Source organism: Cetorhinus maximus, chromosome 8, assembly GCF_964194155.1.
Source record: "Cetorhinus maximus chromosome 8, sCetMax3.hap1.1, whole genome shotgun sequence".
Taxonomy (NCBI): Eukaryota; Metazoa; Chordata; class Chondrichthyes; order Lamniformes; family Cetorhinidae; genus Cetorhinus; species Cetorhinus maximus.
The window spans coordinates 2655468-2674790 of NC_135886.1; the positions used below are offsets into that span (position 1 = coordinate 2655468).

Sequence of the window (19323 nt, forward strand, 5' to 3'; positions counted from 1 at the left end):
CATTAGAGGCTTGAAAACTTATACCAGGGTAAAATCTCCAGCGTAAACGTGGGTTACTCTGTAATAGTAGAGGTCAGCTCAGTTGTAACACCCGAAGGTAATTTGGGGTATTCCTAAGGAAATCGATCCCGAGGTGGTTCCCTCTTGTTTCTGGGGTTGAAATTTTGATGCTGGTGTCCCCTTTTTAAAAAATTGCCAACTTTTTTTTGAGTGAAACTGACTTGATTTTCTCTGATATCTCAGACTTATGCAGGTCCAAGTTATTTGTGCCAATATTTTGCAATGTGTTGAATGGCAAATAAGTGAAGGCAAAAGCCGAGAAACACCCTGTCAACCCTTATCGTGTCTTTTGTTTTACCTTCAGCAAAACTGTGGGGAACAATTCCTGCTATTGTGTAATTGTTCCAAGTTTGGGTATCTGACCCTATTAGTTTTGTGTTTAAGATAATCTGATGGCAGGCAATAGAAGCAGTAAACTAAATTTTTAAGAAAAAAATTCTAGCCTGTGCCAATCTGTGGAACTCCAGAACTACTATGTCTTTGCAACTAAGGGTGACATGCCATGTATTCTGGCATTCTCTGCGTTTGCAGCATTTTGATGTGTGGACATTGTGGAACAAAACATCCCATTTTCGGCTGCAGCTTGTCAGAAATCACTGATGCTAATATATGTCTGACCAAACTTGAATCGTCCAGATATTGTCACTTCAGCTTGAGAGTAATTTTGGTTAGGTTATCTTCTGTTTAACTTGACGTGCATCAATGTTTTCCAGTACCCTTTTTCATCTTAAAGGACTGATCTTACTTGATCATCAATGGAACGTAAAATATTCTTAAGTGTAAATGAAGTGAATGCATTATCCTGCCTGGGGTTGCCATTTTGAATCTGGGCAGGCTGAGGAAACGGTGGCAGCGAGTGGTATGCTGAATGACGTGATGAGTATCATTCTGGCTAAGAGACGGAATGGAGTCAGCAGAAACTTGCAGGATTAGGAGAATGCTAAACCTACTATTTGATATAGTTACAGATGATGATGCCTCCTGAGGGAGTGTTATATAGTACTTACTTACACATTCAAAAAAAAAGAGTTCTTTAAATTGACGAGCATGCAAAATCCAATGCACTAATTATTATTTTTGAATTGTTTGGGTAGCTGACAGGCAACACATTAGGAAAATCCTGTAGTCGTAACCATATGTGCTATTGAAGTAAGATGGCACGTCAGCTTATTCTCACCTTTCATGAATAGGCTATTAACACATTCTGGGGCTTTTGTTGTGTGACTATCCATCGTTAAATGGCTGATTAATGGGGCAGTCCACAGGACAAAAGGGTGCAAGGTCACCTTAGATCACTGGGGGGTGTGCTGCAGCTGGGGGAAAGAGAAAAAACAATCACACTTGTTTATAACCAGAACAGCTTTTTCTTATCAAGAGATTTAGTTCTCGAGGAATGAGTAAAAGAAAATCCTGCGCTCCCTGGTGTGTAGAACTTCTTCGCAGGATAGCTGTGATGTGGAATACCCTAGTCAAAGTTAAAATTATATGACTTAATCAGCGCTGGTTTACATTTTTCCACTGTATGTACAATTTTAGGAGAAGATTAAAATGAGACTCACTTTGTTTTTTGGTAAATAGAATTCACAATGGGCTCATTATCTTTTCTGTCTGAGTGAGCGGTAACCTGCTGAATTACGAGTGTGTTAAACCAACAGTTGGAATGATATTTGAAGCACTCGACAGCTCTTTGGTTCTTCGATACAATGATGTAAGACTGGCTGAGAAAAAGAAAGAAGGTTCAAGATGTAACAGTGCACAAAACCGAAAGCATCGGCAAGTTCTCGGGAACTCGAGATTGATGCTGGCTGTGTTTATTAAGCAGCTTCTCTAACTGCTTTTGTTGAAACCACCTTGCTATATAGATGAAGCAAGAACCCAAAACTGAGTGTAGACAGCCACTTGCAAAAGCAGTTCTGTAGTGTAATGAAGTGGGATTATTCTTATTGTTTGGGGTGCATCATGAGGAAGTGCCCTTAATTTGTAACCATGGATGGAGTTCATTGCTGTTGTATACTTGACAATGGACTTTAATGTGTTATCAGGTGATGCTTAGTAGGTGTTTGTGTGTTTTCCAAACAAAATTGATTAGTGTATTTGCCCTGGCAACAAAGATCAGCATTAATTCTATGGAGCAAAATCAGGATTTTAGGGCATTGAAACAGTTTTTGAATAAAAAATCCGTTTGGAAATAATTTTTGAGGAGAATGATGGATATTTGGAAACGATTACATGGCTGTTATCTACCTGAAGCACTCTGTTCATATCTGAAATCTCAAGAGCAAAGATCGAGTGGTTTATAACAGTCACATGGGCCCCTAAGATTAGATTTTAACCTTGAAATCACTTCCAGATACCTGTTGAGATCAAAGGATGGGAAAAATCTGCAAAAGCTTAAAATCTGAAATAAAGACAGAATATGTCCAAAAACCACAGCAAACCAGTTAAAGGGTTTATCCTTTCCGATACTGCTAAACCAGAATTTTCTGTTTATATTTCGGGTCTCTGTTCTTTTAGGGGTAGAGGTGATTCTCTGCCCCGCAGAAACTGATGGTGTGCTCCATATTATTGTTAACTGAGTACAGCCATTAGGATTGTGACCCCTCTATTGCGGGTTATCAAGAAATAATCTGCAGTTAAAAGCTGGAAAAATTATGCAACGGTTAATCTGTCAACTTGCATTCAAATAAATAGATTTTTTTACAAAATGGACACACTTTTCTTTAGCAAAAACGTGTAAATAATTTTTACACTACTGCTGTCAATAATGCCGCCAAAATTGGCTTTAATCCAAACCCTCTTCTTCGTCCCCATCCCCACCCTCTTACTTCCGAGGGGGCAAATTGGACTCAGTTACCCCCCCCCCCCGGGAACCCTGCTCGAAAGCATATGGACAAGGATCAATTTGGTTTAGCTGTGATTTCCCTCCCTTACACCAGTGATCTGGGCTATCGAATATCTGTCACTTGTGCAAGGTACAGGAGGGTAACCAGCCACACCTCATTTGTCAGCACCAAGGGGAGGAGGGAAAATTGTCAGGATTATTTTTTACTCTTTTTCAAGTCATGCTTGAAAGATTTGGGGTCTTTCCTCCTTGTCCATTTTTCGCCCCCACGACCTTGTCCTTTGCCCCCTCCCTCTTCATGATCTAATTAACCTTCAAAATTATATCTGGCATAAGTTAGGGAAATGGCATACAGTACTTATTATGAAGCTGCATTGAAAACTGACACTGATTTAGGGCATGTTTATATATTTTCAGGCATTGGAAAACTGTTTACATATTTCTGACGTTTGACAGTGATACAATATAAATTGTAGTGCAAAGTTCAGATAAAGTTTATAGACCGAGAAATTTGACAAGTTTTGGCATTCAGCATGTTAAGATTAAAACAGAATGAATGTGAACGTATTTTTCACTTTACCTTTTATCTTAAAGACAGTGAATTGTGCTGGGATATGGTTCATAGATGCTGACAGCTCTCTTGTTCAACTCCCGAGTGTTGGCAGCTGATTTTTCCTGCAACTGGTTTCCACATGGGCATACTCCAGGAGTGACAATCCTTGGTAATATTTAGCCCATTTCGCTGAGGGCAGTAACTCCAAAATTACTGCATTAAATTTCCTTATAGTTGCACTAGTTGAAATCAGCTAAATCAGTGCATGGCCTTTGTATGACTACAGCATCACATCATGTGGGAATGTATTGCACGGGCTGATTTTACAAAGTTTCTAAACACCACTTTTCCCTGTAATCCAGCTGTCTGGACTAATATGTCCAGTTATTTACATCTTCCCATTTACTCTTGATTTTTATCTCGCAGCACCACTGTTTATATGTTTGTGTTTTATTTTCATAATGTTGGCCAGACATGAGCTGGCAATTGGCTTGTGTAGGGATGAATGATCTGTTTCTGTGCTGCAATTTCTTTGTAATTCTGTGATCCTATACCTCTCCCTTTCCTCCTGGTTTAATACATCAAGTTGTTTTTACCACTCCTCCTCCCCTGAGGGCTTGTTGGATGGTTCAGTGGGTGCCAGGTACTCTCCAGTATCTCAGCCATCATCCCATTCTTCAGTTGTGAGCATTAACTGTGCATGTCTTGAGTGGGACATCACAGCCAATCACATACACATTTCTAGCCGGTATCGCTGAATGCACATCTACAGGGTTCCTGCTTCAAATCGTTAATAATTTAGCAGCCTTGGCATGATAGTATTTCCCAGTAGAAAAAGCTGTGATGTTGGTCTTTGGTGCTAATATTTTGAACTGATTTATTGCCCTGTTATTGCATTACTGGCATTTCACTTTTATCTATCATAATGCTCCTTAGCATTTCATTCATTGACTGTAAAGCACTTTGGGGACAACTTGAGTTTGTGAAAGGCGCTATATAAATGCAATTCTTTCTTTTAGGTTTCAAAAGCATTATTACCGAAATGAAAGTTTTCTGATGGCTGGCCCTGCAGAAAGGAGCCAGCTACCTCCGTGGAATGTATAGGCTGGTGTCATGTTCCAGAAAGAAAACACATTGTGAATATGTTTGTATTCCCCTGCCACAGAGTGAGAGACGGTCTCTCTTGTTACTGTATTTTTAGTTGCATGAAATTTTGGAAATTCTTGTCCTTCTGTTGACCCTAATTTTCTGTGAATATACAGTTGATTACTATGAAGGAGCAAGCTGTTGAGAGTCTCTCCCTGGTTTTGTAATTTTGTGTGTTGGTGGATTAACAATGTCAGCTTTGTTATACATTGGTGTTAACTGTATTTATATGAAATCAGCCTTTTTTGGTTCAATGGACTTTACTGTTGATATATTATCTTAAAACATACGTCTACAGTATAAATACGTTTTCAGATGAACTCCACCTGAGCAGTATATGTAATAAAAACTTATATTTAAATCTTTTAAAAATTCAGCAATACTCACATTTCTTGGGTTACAGTGCTTCAACACTAGGTCAGTCTACCCTGATAAAATTCTGCCTCTTAATTCTGATTAGTGTGGAGATTTAGTAGATAATCCATCTTCCATGCAAGCTCTGCCGTTGATCAGTATTCACATCTTCCCCCTAGCTGTGTTGCATGTCTAATGTCATAAGTGGTTTTACACAGGAACTGCATCTTTATTAGATTGGGTGTGTTGCACCTATAAATGTTTGCTTTGAAAAAAATGTTTTGATCTGAAGCTCGCCTATATTAATGTAGTATATCTTTTGAAAATTTGGTATATATTAGGCATATCATTTTGTTAAGAATTTGTTTGTCAAAAATGCCATATTTTTAGCTTTGCCTTATATTTCATTGTCTTTTTTTCCAAGGGAACACTAACTGCATATGACCCGTTCCTTAGGAAAAACACAATGATCTAGATGCTGTCCAACCCTAGGTTTTGTCAAGCACATTAATACGTATTTAGATAGCAAGTTCCAGGGAGGGCGACATGAGTAATGTGTTTAGTTGGAAGTTACAGGCTGCCTGAGAACATTAAACGCTGTTCATAGTTTCAGTTCAGTAAGAATCACCTTCATGACCTTAACTGAATGCTATTCTCTTTCCCTGGGCTGCCCTCAGTCATTTTATTCCCCATGTGGTGTTGGATTACCTGCTTCACCTATCTGCTGACTTTGTTTCCTCATTTACAGCTAAAATTAGTTGGTGATTCTCAGCTGTTTGTTTACCCTTGTGTGAATCTTGTGTTGCAAACCCTCTCTGAAATGACACTCCAGGACATGTATTTCTTTACACTGTTGGAGAATATTGGTTTGTTATCTTGAGAATATTTCTATGTATATACGAACATATGTATTAGGAGCAGGAGTAGGCCCCTCGAGCCTGCTCTGCCATTTAATAAGATCATGGCTGATCTGAATGTAACCTCAACCTCACATTGCTGCTCACCCCCGATAACCTTTCATCACCTTGTTAATCATGAATCTATGTAACTCTGCCTTAAAAATATTCAAAGACTCTGCTCCCACTGCCTTTTGAGGAAGAGAGTTCCAAATATTCTCAACCCCCTGAGAGAAAACATTTCTCCTCATCTCTGTCTTAAATGAGCGACCCCTAGTTCTAGGTTCTCCCGCAAGAGGAAACACCCTCTCCACATCCACCCTGTCAAGATGTCTCAGGATCTTAAAGATTTCAATTACGTCACCTCTTACTGTTCTAAATTCCAGTGGATACAAGCCTAACCTGTCCAGCCTTTCCTCATAAGACAACCCACCCATTGCTGGTATTGCTCTAGTGAACCTTCTCTGAACTGCTGCTAACACATTTACATCTTTCTTTAGATAAGGAGACCACTACTGTGTACACTACTTGAGATGTGCTCTAACCAATGCCCTGTACAACTGAAGCAAAACCTCCCTACTTTTGTAATCAATTCCTCTTCGCAATAAATGTTAATATTCTATTAGCTTTCCTAATTATCTGCTATACCTGCATACTAACCTTTTGTGATTCATGCAATAGGTCACCCAGATTCCTCTGAATCTCAGAGCTCCTCAATCTCTCACCATTTAGACAATAAGCTTCTTTTTTATTCTTCCTGCCAAAATGAATGATTTCACATTTGCCCACATTATACTCTATTTGCCAGATCTTTGCCCATTAACTTAACCTATGTGTGTCGTTTTGTAGCCTCACATCCTCTTCACAATTTCCTTTCCTACCTATCTTTGTGTCATCAGCAAGTTTAGCAGCCATTCCTTCGGTCTCTTCATCCAAGTCATTTATATAAATTGTAAAAAGTTGAGGCCCCAGCACTGATCCCTGTGGCACACCACTCATCACATCCTATGTACAGTTCTTCCCTACCGTGTTCCAAGCCAGGCAGGTAAGAACTTATGGTCATAGTATAAATAAGGATTTCTGGTATATGTTCTCAAATCTGGAGATGTGTTTTCTGGTGTGGTTTTAAGATTTCCCTCAGAATTTCCCAGTATCATCATGGACGTTCCCTCCAAAGTGCCCAAATTCCGTTTAAAAAAAAATAGTCACTGTCCTTCTCTCTCTCCCCCCCCCCCCCACCTTTTTTTTTGCTCCTGAAGGCACTGACATGTTGGAGTCCAGGGTCAGCAGCTATTGAATTACCCAAATGGCCCTTCCTCACCTGTGAATCTTGGTGAGTTTCAAGAGGCTGTTGAACTATAGCAAGCATCACAGCTAATCCTCAAATGGTTGATGTTTCCTGTCCCTGATTCCAGTGGCCATGTGTTAATTGTAGTTGCTGCCTTGGCTCAGGTCACTTTATTCCGCACAGAGACTGGAAGGCTCTGGTCTTCAGATTTCCCTGTGGCTGCTGTGTGATCAATGGGCAGGAACTGTGTTTCTGTGAGACTGCTTCTGCTATATCTCTTCCTCGCCCTTCTCCACTCGAGTGTTTAGAGAAAGCAGAGTGCTGTCATAATCTGGCTGAGGCATGGCAAAATGTCCCCAGTGAGGGCACAGCCTTAAAGCTAGGGATTTACTTCTGTTCAGGCGAGCATGCCAGTCAGATGGGTCAGTGCCAGATTCCACAGATTGCTGCCATTCGCGGATCAGTTATCAGATTGCACAATTTTGCTTGGTGATGCATATACTGTAGTAAGACTTGTTAATATGTGATCACTGGCTGTATTCTAGAGAAATGTTTGTGTGTGGAACTTGGTGTTTTGCGGCATAAGCAGAGGTCTTTGGCAATACATGGTGGTGCTATTTGTGAATGGATGACGTTGATGCGTATTGCGTATTAATTGAGAAACAGTAGTGCTGAATTTTGCAGATCGGAGCCAGCAAGTGGCTTTCTCACCAAACTCTGAATAGCCTCAGAAAGTGCACTTGCTGCATATTTCTGTTTATATTCAAAACATTTTTGCTAAGGTTTTCTTCATGTAATCCCACTTTTGGACTGAAAAAACACAAGCTTTTTTTGATCCACTTTCACGTATTCTGCTTTTTGTCATGATTTATCCTCTGTTTAGGATGATTGACTTTTAAAAATAAATTTGAAAGTCATACCATTTTTAGACAAATTCTCCTCTTAAATTTTCCATTTTGGAAAATGCGTTTGGAAAATGCGATATAGATATAGCACTGGATTTTGAATCCTGTGAATGTTTGGAGTATTTTAAGAGATGGAGCTAATGTTTCCCATCACTTTTCTAAGTCTTCATCTCTGAGCCAGAACTGGGACTATAGTAAGCTATCAAAACTATAGCTTAATTTCTGCACTGAAAGAAGCGATTTCCTGTATCTAGAAATGCCCTGTTTCTTTTTTATCCTCCTCTGTCTGGCTTTAGGTGAGGTAAGGACTCAGTGCCCCTTGCCCCTTCCCTGCTTTCTTACAGGCTAAACCTGGAACTTCCTGCCTGCTGGCCTGTGTACACCTTGGGGAAGGACCAGGGACCAGAACTGAAGCGCTCAGTTGTGAATTTCAAACAACTGCACAAGTATAAGCTTGCCACTTGAATTGTTTGTTACTCCAGTGGGTATTGTGCGCTGAGGAATTTGCCCCACTGCATCATTCTTGGGATTATTCCTTGAAGAAATTTGGTAATAAATAAAGTGCGAGTAAAATGTAATCTGGGTCTAATTCAGTCTGTACAGGGGCTAGTTTTGGGAATTTCAGTGCTGTGTGGCTGTATCTGATGTCAGCCTGAACATGTCAGCATAATTTGTGACCATTTTAGCAAGCAGCAGATTGAGAGGAGGACGTAAGTACAGGATTAGCTCACTAATTATATCTTGCCAATTTTCTTGGCTTTGTGGATCTCTGCTTATTAATATCAGTGGGCTTCATTTTGTTAAAATACAATATTAAGAAAGCTCAGTATGTCAGTTTGCACTGAGAATTATGTGCTTTTAACCAATAAGTCTAGTTTTCCATTAATGTAGCTCATCGTATTTTTAAATAACTGTTTCTTTTCCAATTTTGTATGCTTACCTTTCCTCTCCTGCACATGCAGCTTATAACAGAAAATAGTACCACAATTGGCCCTAACCCTCCTGTGTTTCACTGAAATGGCCACTCTTCATAGGTGTTCACTTTGGTTCCCAAATATCCAGCTCAGCTTCTATAGGACATGGCATCTTTTTAAACATTCTGAATTTTACCAAGTGAGCTCACTCAGTATGGCACTGACTCTCCATAGGGTTATGAGGGAGATTGGGATATGTTAGTATTCAGAAGATCCTGGTTGTCCTTGTACACAAATCACAGGAAGTTAACATGCTGGTAAAGAAAGCAATTAGGAAAACAAATGCTATGTTAGCCTTTATTACAGAAGATTTGGAGTTTAAGAATGAAGAAGCCTTACAGCAAATGTATGAGACCTTGGTGAGACCATAACCTCGAGTACTGTGTACAGCTTTGATCTCCTTACCTAAGGAAGGATTTATTAGATACAACTGATTCTGGGGATGAGGGGATTGTATTGCAAAGAGAGGTTGAGTAGACTGCAACAGTGGTCACTCAAATTTAGAATTATTGGAGGTGATCTCATTGAAACACAGAATCTTAAGGGGTTTGATAAAAATAGATGCTGGGAGGTTGTTTCACCTGCGTGGGGAGTCTAGAACTTGGAGCCACAGCCTCAGGCTAAGGAATCAGCATTTAGCACTAAGTTGAGGAGAAATTTCTTCACTCTTGAGGCTGTGGTCTTTGGAAATCCCTATCCCAGAGAGATGTGGGTGCTAAGTTGTTGAATGTGTTCACAACAGAGATTGAAAGATTTTTGGATACCAAGGGTTATGGGCATAATGTGCGAAAGTGGAATTGAGGTTGAGGATGGATCAGCCATGATTGTATTGAATGACAGAGTAGGCTTGAAGGACTGAAAATGTATTTCTATTTTATATATTATGCTCTTAATTCCTTGGGTGCTGGTTGCCTTGAATATTTCATTAAGTTGTTATTATATATGAGTTTCAGAATGAGCATTAGCAAACTATTTGATTATATAGGCCACTGTAACCGAATCTGATCTGAACTTCCTTCACAGCCCCAGTGCAATTTCCATAACATGTTACTGAGTAGTGGAAAGCATGGGAAGCTTAGGTGATTTTTATTTATATTTTTTGCCTTCCCTAGTTCAGGAGTGTTGAGGCCAATTTTAGCACCCCAATTGCTGGGATCAGCTAATTGAGCATAGATTGGGGATGAAACCTGGGACTTTCTGGTCTTCATGGCCATCACGCCACCTGATGCGTTCACACCAAGCTCTTAGGAGAGGTAGAAGGATAGTATTTGTTTTATTCATTCACAGGATGTGGGCTTCGCTGGCTGGGATACCACTTATTGCCCATCCCTAGTTGCCCTTGAGAAGGTAGTGGAGAGCTGCCTTCTTGAACCGCTGCAGTCCATGTGGTGTAGGTACATCCAGAGTGCTGGTAGGAAGGGAGTTCCAGGATTTTGACCCAGTGACAGTGAAGGAATGGCGATATATTTCCAAGTCAGGATGGTGAGTGACTTGGAAGGGAGCTTGCAGGTGGTGGTGAGTGACTTGGAAGGGAGCTTGCAGGTTGTGGTATCCCCATCTATCTGCTGCCCTTGTCCTTCTCGATGGTTGTGGTCGTGGGTTTGGAAGGTGCTGTTGGAGGAGCCTTGGTGAATCCCTGCAGTGCATCTTGTAGATGGTACACTCTGCTGCCACTGTGTGTGGATGAAGTGAATGTTTGTAGATGTGGTGCCAATCAAGTGGGCTGCTTTGTCCTGGATGGTGTCAAGCTTGTTGAGTGTTGTGGGAGCTGCAATCATCCAAGCAAGTGGAGAGTATTCCATTAAGCTCCTGACCTTTCCCTTGTAGGTTGTGGACAGGCTTTGGAGAGTCAGAAGGTGAGTTACTCGTCGCACGAGTCCTAGCCTCTGACCTGCTCTTGTAGCTACAGTATTTATATGGCTAGTCCAGTTCAGTTTCTGGTCAATGGTATCCCCCAGGGTGTTGATAGTGGGGGATTCAGTGATGGTAATGCCCTTGAACTTCAAGGAGCAATGGTTGGATTCTCCCTTGTTGGAGACAGTCATTGCCTGACACTTGTGTGGTGCGAATGTTACTTGCCACTTGCCAGTCCAAGCCTAGATGTTGTCCAGGTCTTGCTGCATTTGGACATGGGCTGCTTCAGTATCTGAGGAGTCGTGAATGATGCTGAACATTGTGCAATCATCAGCAAACATCCCCACTTCTGACCTTATGATGGAAGGAAGGGCATTGAAGAAGCAGCTGAAGATGGTTGGTCTAGGACACTACCCTGAGGAACTCCTGCAGTGATGTCCTGGAGCTGAGATGACTGACCTCCAACAACCACAACCATCTTCCTTTGTACTAGGTATGGCTCCAACCAGCAGAGAGTTTTCCCCTTGATTCCCATTGACTCCAGTTTTGCTAGGGCTCCTTGATGCCACACTTAGTCAAACGCAGCCTTGATATCAAGGGCAGTCATTCTCACCTCACTTCTCAAGTTCAGCTCTTTTATCCTTATTTGAACCAAGGCTGTAATGAGGTCAGGAGCTGAGTGGCCCTGGCAGAACCCAAACTGGGCATCAGTGAGCAGGTTATTGCTAAGCAAGTGCCGCTTGATAGCACTGTTGATGACCCCTTCCATTACTTAACTGATGATGGAGAGTAGACTGATGGGGCGGTAATTGGCCAGGTTGGATTTGTCCTGCTTTGTGTGTGCAGGACATACCTGGGCAATTTTTCACATAGCTGGGTAGATGCCAGTGTTGTAGATATAATGGAACAGCTTGGCTAGGGGTGCGGCAAGTCCTGGAGCACACGTCTTCAATCCTATTGCCGGAATATTCAGTGTCTTCAGGCGTTTCTTGATATCACATAGTGTGAATCGAATTGGCTGAAGTCTGGGGCACCTGTGGTGCTGGGGATGCTGCCGATTGCAGCAAATGATTTTGCACTGATGTGCTGGGGATATTTGTCGAGCCTCTTCCAGTGAGTTAATTGTCCACCACCATTCACGACTGGATGTGGCAGGATTGCAGAGCTTAGATCTGATCCGTTGGTTGTGGGATCGCTTAGCTCTGTCTATCACTGTCTATCATACTGCTTATGCTGTACTCAAGTAGTCCTGTGTTATAGCTTCACCAGGTTGACATCTCATTTTTTTTGGTATGCCTGCTCCTGGCATGCCCTCCTGAACCAGGGTTGATCACTGGCTTGATGGTAATGGTAGAGTGGAGGATATGCCATGAGATTGTGTTCGAGTACAGTTCCGCTTCATGGTCTTGAGTTGCTAGATCACAACACGATGGAGGGTGTCCTCAATGTGAAGGCGGGACTGCGGCAAGCGTTTTATGTATGTTTTTCCTCTCTACCTGCCACAGACCCAGTCTAGCCAGTTTGTCATTTAGTTGAAGTTGCTGCAAGGATGCAGCATCCCCAGCAACACAGGTGCCCCAGTCTTCAGCCAATTCAATTCACGCCATGTGATATCAAGAAACGCCTGAAGACACTGAATATTCCGGCAATAGTACTGAAGACTTGTGCTCCAGAACTTGCCACACCCCCAACATACTGTCCCAACCTGTGCCTGGGATAAGATATGATTCTGTGAGGAAAACTAGTTGCTTGACTAGTCTGTGAGGCACCTCTTTTGGGTGAGAGAGCTTTTCAGAGGGCATTTCAGAGTCAACCACATTGCTGTGGGTCCAGGTAAGGGCGACACACTAATTCACAGTAATTCCAGGTTTTTATTGAATTCAAATTCCACCATCTGCCGTGGCGGGATTCGAACCCAGGTCTCCAGAGCCTGGGTCTCTGGATTACTAGTCCAGTGACAATACCACTACGCCATCGCCTCTTATATCTGAATATAAGAGCCTTCCTAATGAAGCCTGACCTTGCCTTCACCCAGCATCTACATGTGTCTTTTTAGTACAAGTCCCCGAGTAGTAATCAGCCACAGGAACCCCAGCTGGGTTCTGTTGTGACTGATCACTCAAACTCTTTCCCCGTCTAAGAGCATTCTTTTGGCTGAATAGTAATAAGGATTTTTTTTTTTAGGACCATTGAACCTGAATTATAACTGGTACACCATTTTGGTGCTAGAGTTTACTGTTTGCCGTGGCGGAAGGCTGGTTCCTCTGTTACAGGTGCTGATTATGATGAGATCCGAATTTATCCTGTTTAAACTACAAACGCAGCGTGGTACCTCCTGAGTGGTGCTTAGAATGCATGTATGACCCTCGAGCACGAGAGAGAAAGGAGCTTTTGTTGTTGCAAATACAGTATCTCTGTTACCATGGTAATAGCTAGGCTGCTGGGATACTAATGCTGGTTTCACACCAGTTGAGTTTTTTTACACTCAGCAGGTGAACCCAGGATGGAGAGGGAGGATGCTCTTGTAATGACATGTCTGTTCATTCTGCCACTTAGGATGCAACCAACTTCATACCAGTACAAATGGGGTAAGGCTGTAGCTCCCAGATTTGCTCCTCGCCACTCCCACCTTCCCCCCATAGCCCCCCCCCCCCCCAAAAAAAAACTCCCACATTATATCCTTCCTGAAAATAATGAAACCCACTGTGGATATGGGAATGTGGACACTGGAAACCTTGTGGTCCTTTGCCAAAGTGACCATTCTTCAAGTGTGTTATGGACAATTCAGCCATGGATAGTGGTTTCCAGTGGTGCTCCATAGGGCTCAATGTCGGGGCCCTTGCTGTTTGTTGTATGTATTAATGATTTGGACTTAAATGTGGGAGACATGATTGGGAAATTTGTGGATGACACAAAAATTGTCTGTGTAGTTGATAATGAATGATATTAATGGTTTGGTTGAGTGAGTGGAAAAGTAGCAGATGGAATTCAATCCGGAAAAGTGAGGTATGCATCTGGGGAGGTCAAACAAAGCAAGGGAATACTTAATAAATGGGAGGAAATTGAGAGGGGTAGAGGAAGTGAGAGACCTTGGAGTGCATGTCCACAGGTTCCTGAAGGTGGCAGGACAGGTGGATAAAGTGGTAAAGAAAGCATATGGAATGCTTTCCTTTATTGGGCGAGGCATTGAATACAAAAGCAGTGATATAATGCTGGAACTGTATAAAACACTGGTTAGGCCACAGCTGGAATTTTGAGTGCAGTTCTGGTCACCCACATTACTGGAAGGACATAATTGCTCTGGAGAGAGTACAAAGGAGATTTACAAGAATGTTGCCAAGGCTTGAAAATTGCAGCTATGAAGGAAGATTGGATAGGCTGGGGTTGTTTTCCTCAGAACAGAGGAGGCTGAGGGGTGACCTAATTGAGGTGTACAAAATTGAGGGCTTAGATAGGATAGACAGGAAAGACCTGTTTCCCCTATCTTAGTGATCAATTACCAGGGGCCAAAGATTTATGGTGATTGGTAGGATCAGAGGGGACATGAGGAAAAACCTTTTCACCCAGGGGCTGGTGGACGTCTGGAGTTCACTGCCTGAGTTGGTGGTTGAGGCTGAAACGCTCAACTTATTTAAAAGGTACCTGATCTGCACCTGAAGCACTGTAACCTGCAAGGCTATGGACCACGTGCTGGAAAATGGGATTAAAATGAGAAGCTAGTTGCTGTTTTTTCCTCTTTTTTGGCAGACATGATGGGCTGAATAGCCTCTTTCTGTGCTGTAACTTTTCCATGGTTCTAAGGATAAAATCACAGCTCAGTCCAATCCTATTATTATTTGTCATTTGTGTGTGATGAACATGAGTATTTTCCGACAGGAGCCGTTATATAGAAATCAGGAATCCCCTTTGTTGCATCCATCAGAACTGAGGCTGATAGTGCTCCATTGTCTGTCTAGCTGCAATCGACTAACTGAACAAGGGAGAGGTCTTGTCCTGGGACCATTCTTGTCTGCTGCAGTATTGTACCACATGATGCATTTTCCAATTGAAAAATATTTAGTTTTTCACCTTTTCCTGATGATTCTAAGCTTATTGAAAAATTGCAGGAGGTGGGCACCATTTGGGTAATGGGGCTTTCTATTCATAGCCTCAGCTTCCTATTTTACAATGATTTGAACCTGCAACCGCTATCCTCTCCATCACAAAAACTGTCTACTTCCATCTCCATGACATCAGCTAACTCTGCTTCTACCTCAGCCCATCTGCTGCTGAAATTCTTGTCCATGCCTTTGTCATTTTCAAACTTGACTGTTCCAATGCCTCATCTGCCATCGGTTTCACACACAAGATCTCATGGGAGGGTGCGAGGAGTCTCGTGTGGAACACTGGCGTGGGCCAAAAAGCTTGTTCCTGTACTGTAAATGCTTGTAATACTTTGGATTGCCTGCTTAGCCAGCCTCCCAGCCTTCTTCTATAAACTGCTCATCCAAAACTCTGCTGCCTGTATTCCGTCCTCACAAATTATCCCTGTTCAAACTCACCTACATGTGCTCCTGGTCACTCAATGTTAAGTATTTTAAGTTCTTACCCTTGTGTTTAAGACGTTTCTTGCTCCCTTCTATTTCTATAAACTCCTGTTGCCCTACAAACCAACCAAAATTGGATACTACTTTCAACCTTTAAGGTCCCACAGTTCAGAATTTCCTCCTCGAGCTTCTCTGCAAATTTAAGTCCCTTTTAAAACTTGCCTTATTTGATCAAGCTTTTCGCCCTCTATACTGATCTGACTTTCATTAGCCCACATCCCATTTGAAGGGGCTTGGAATGCGTTAAAGGCACAGTATAAGTGTAAAATGTGGTGGTGTAGCTCAGTTTCTTCCAATGAGATTTCTGATTTCACTTGCATGCCAATTACTAGCAGTGTTTTAGAGAGTGGCATTAGGTGTGGAAAGTTGGCCTGTTTATAGTGAACAGTGACAGTTAGGTTATTGCCTGAGAAGTGGGCAACATTTTGTTCTTCAATATTAAATTTATTTTAAAAGGAAACATTTCCACCAAACTACTAAATATTGTCAGCAACCTTCCCAGTTCAGGAGAGTGTGTACTCTTTTGAGCTGTGTGATTCTTGTGAGCTGTTTAAATTTTGATTCCAGGAGTCTGGCATCCAAGATCCAGCTTCTGGTGTCTACAAAAATGTGGCTCCATTATTCCAGTGACAAATTGTTCCTCCTGAGCACTTGTAACTTAGTTCTACATTGGTTTATGAAGGCTGCTGGCATAAGGCAGCTGGGTCAAATAAACACTAGGGATTGTCTCATTGATGCTAGCCTTCTGGAATCTAAAGTAAAATATTTAAAGCAGCTGTATAGAGCTGCCACTACCAACCCTAGTTAAAATACCAGCAGTCCTGTACTACGATGTGGCAGCCTTGCTCAGTTGTAGTACTTTCCCCATGGAATCAGAAGGTCATGGGTTCAAGCCTCATTCTAGGATTTGAGCATATAACCTAGGCTGACACTTAAGTACTGCAAGGATGCTGCACTGTCGAAAGTGCAGTCTTTCAGACATCCTTGCCAAAGCCTTAGCTGCCCTCAGTTGTTTGTAAAAGATCCCATGGCACTATTAAAAGATCACCAGGGCTTTTCTCCCTATGTCCTGGCCAACATTTATCCCTCAACCAACATCACTAAAACAGATTAACTGGCAATTTATCTCATATTTATGGAATCTTGCTGTATGCAAATTTGCCAAAGTGTAGGGACAGTGACCACACTTCAGAAATCCTTCTTGGACACCCTGAGGCCCTGAAAAGTTCTTCACAAATGCAAATCCTTCTTTGCAAAGCTGGGGAGCAGCAGAAACCCTGTCTAATCTTGCTGCACATAACTATGTGCCTAGGAACCATACAGACCAGAAAGGTTTCTTGTTCAGTCCCTACTCTGTGTTGAGCTCTGATGAGAAGTGCTTACATTGGCTTCAGGATTCTTGAATCAAACAAAGAAAATTCAGCAGAGCTCCTGCTCGTCCCTGCTGAAAGTGTTAACTTGTTCTTGTCCCAACAGGACAGGATGAGCCCACTCCTTCACTCCTCCAGTAATGAACCAATAGCTTGGTGATGCTCGCAACACAGAACATAGTGAATGAGGTACTGGAGGGGGCTCGGTGCCTATAGTAGCCTGAGAAGGTGATGGTGATTTCAGTGAGTTAATGCAGCATGTAGATGGGAATCAAACATGAAACTATATGGTCTGTGTAGCTCAGTATCAAATTATTTTCCTTTATTAGCTGAGCTATGCAGCATTTTGCAATGTAACTGTCCCTGAGCTCAAAAGGAGAAAAAATAGCCATAGCTCAGCTTTTGTCCACAAATAGCATATCAGCGCTTACTACCTAAACCTGTACTTGTGCAATGTACCAGAATACTGCTGGCTCTTATGGAGCCATACAAGAAGAGCTTCCTTGCAAAGGAAAAAGGAAGAATAGAAGTGCGGGTCTGAGGGAAATTCTATAAACCTGTCCCATTTGTAATTTTTAACCAGTTAGCCACAGAATTCTAATTTAGATTGAATTGCCTTTTTTGAAAGAAACTGAGAAACCTCAACACAGTGGTTAAAGATATAGCATGGGACTTGGGTAACGCAAGTTAGCAAGACTTGCATGCTGAGAATAAGGGTAGAATTTTAAAAAGTTTGCTGGTGAATGAGGAAAGATAGATCTTTTGCTGTCCCAGACTAGAATAAGTGAAAATGCTCTGTTGGAGCTTTGGGTTGGATCAGAATCTGCTGAGCTAGATTCCATTGGCATCGACATTTGCCTGTGACAAATTGAAACTCCCTTTTCTTTTTGGAATAGAGTATTTTGAGATGGGTCTAGCACTAAGTGTTAAGCTGACCTGTGCTACTATAAAAATATAATTGAACTATGATATGCTTGTGTGTTAGTGGACAAGTAGAATGCCATTCTTATAAATCTGCCATTCTTATAAATCAGAGTTTTGAAATATTAAATGCACTCCTTTTGCATAGGTTTTGATTTTATTAAAAAAAACATTAAACTCCATTAGCACTTTAAGATTGCACTACTACAATTTGAGAGCATTGACAAATATGAAGTGCAGTTTTTGAAATCAATTATTCCAGACAGTTAGTGTTAGGTTTCGGAGCAGCAGAGCTGTCATGATGCAAGGTTTTCTTTCCCCCCCAGAACACACATTACATTCATGGCCTGATTCTCTGTATTTAATGATTCCTGCAGCAATTTGTGGAGTTGTTTTTTTCTCTATTTTAAGTGACTTCCATCTAATTCTTTTTGTAGTGTGCTTTTATAATTGTGGTTGAAACGCTTCGGGGGGAAAAAACCCTGCAACAAATGACGTGTCTGTGATTCATGTTAATTCTGTTAAAGCCCCCTCACACTTTCTCAATGTGCCTTCTTTGTGCATGTTGATCAAATCAGCCAATTGGAACTTCCATTCATCTCTGTCTGTCATTGATCAATGGCAGAGGCCTAAGTCTGAATGCATGATTTGAACAACAGTCCATCCCTAGCCTCTGCAGTCTCTTGACGGGATAGAGAAGAAATATTTTAATTGTGGCTTTTAGTAATTATTCTACCGTTTATGCACCTTTTAAGTAAAAAGAATGTTGGAAGATTTCCCCTCGCTGCCCAGTTGAGAGAGAGCTTGAAACTGTTTCTCGTTCATGTCCTCTGCTCCTTTCTCTTGTGGCGCCCGCCCCCGACCCCCTCCCCCTCTCTTTCCGCCCCGTCCCCCCCCCCCCCCCCCCCCAAACAAAAGTTAACCTGCTGTGTCCCTTCTCCCTTGTTGTGACTTGAAAAGCTTCCTCTGGCCACTGTCTTCATTCTTTTCCTGCTGCCCCAATGTGTTTAGAAATATTTCCCTACTGTTTCCACCATGCTGTTCACTGGGATGAAAGGGAATGTCAATCTAATGTGTCCCTCACTGCAATGCATGGCTTTCTTCCTCTGCCCTCCTCAGCCTCCCCTCCACTTCATGTTGCAAGGGTTAACTACATTTAATGTGCATTCAAGGAAGACAAGGTATGGCAGATGCAATGTACATCATACAGCAGAATGGAAAATAAATGAGGATGTTAACCCATGCATTAATATGGATGTCCTGTTTAAGTTTTCTGTTCTCTAACTCATATGTGATATTATGACATTTTAAATAATGCCATAAAGTAGCATAGGAAACCTTATTCTGTAATTCCAGCACGTAGTCACAGATGTCGTAAATCACTACATATCATTGGGTATTGGTGAAATCTGCTGGTTATAGTAGCTGACCACTTGGTACAATTAAGCCCTCGGGCTGGCATATCATTAGAAAATTAGATCATTTTTTTTTCATTTAGATGTTTACAGATTTTGCAGTTCCTGTGACCATTTTCACACAGTTTTACATCAAAATTCAACCAAATGAATTTTGAC

General features: G+C 41.8%; 1 protein-coding gene across 3 annotated transcripts in view; it reads left to right on the top strand.

The window, feature by feature from the left end:
* The window catches only part of usp49 (ubiquitin specific peptidase 49), a 64052-nt gene that overhangs the window by 9904 nt on the left and 34825 nt on the right, over positions 1–19323 (top strand). The window lies entirely within an intron of this gene.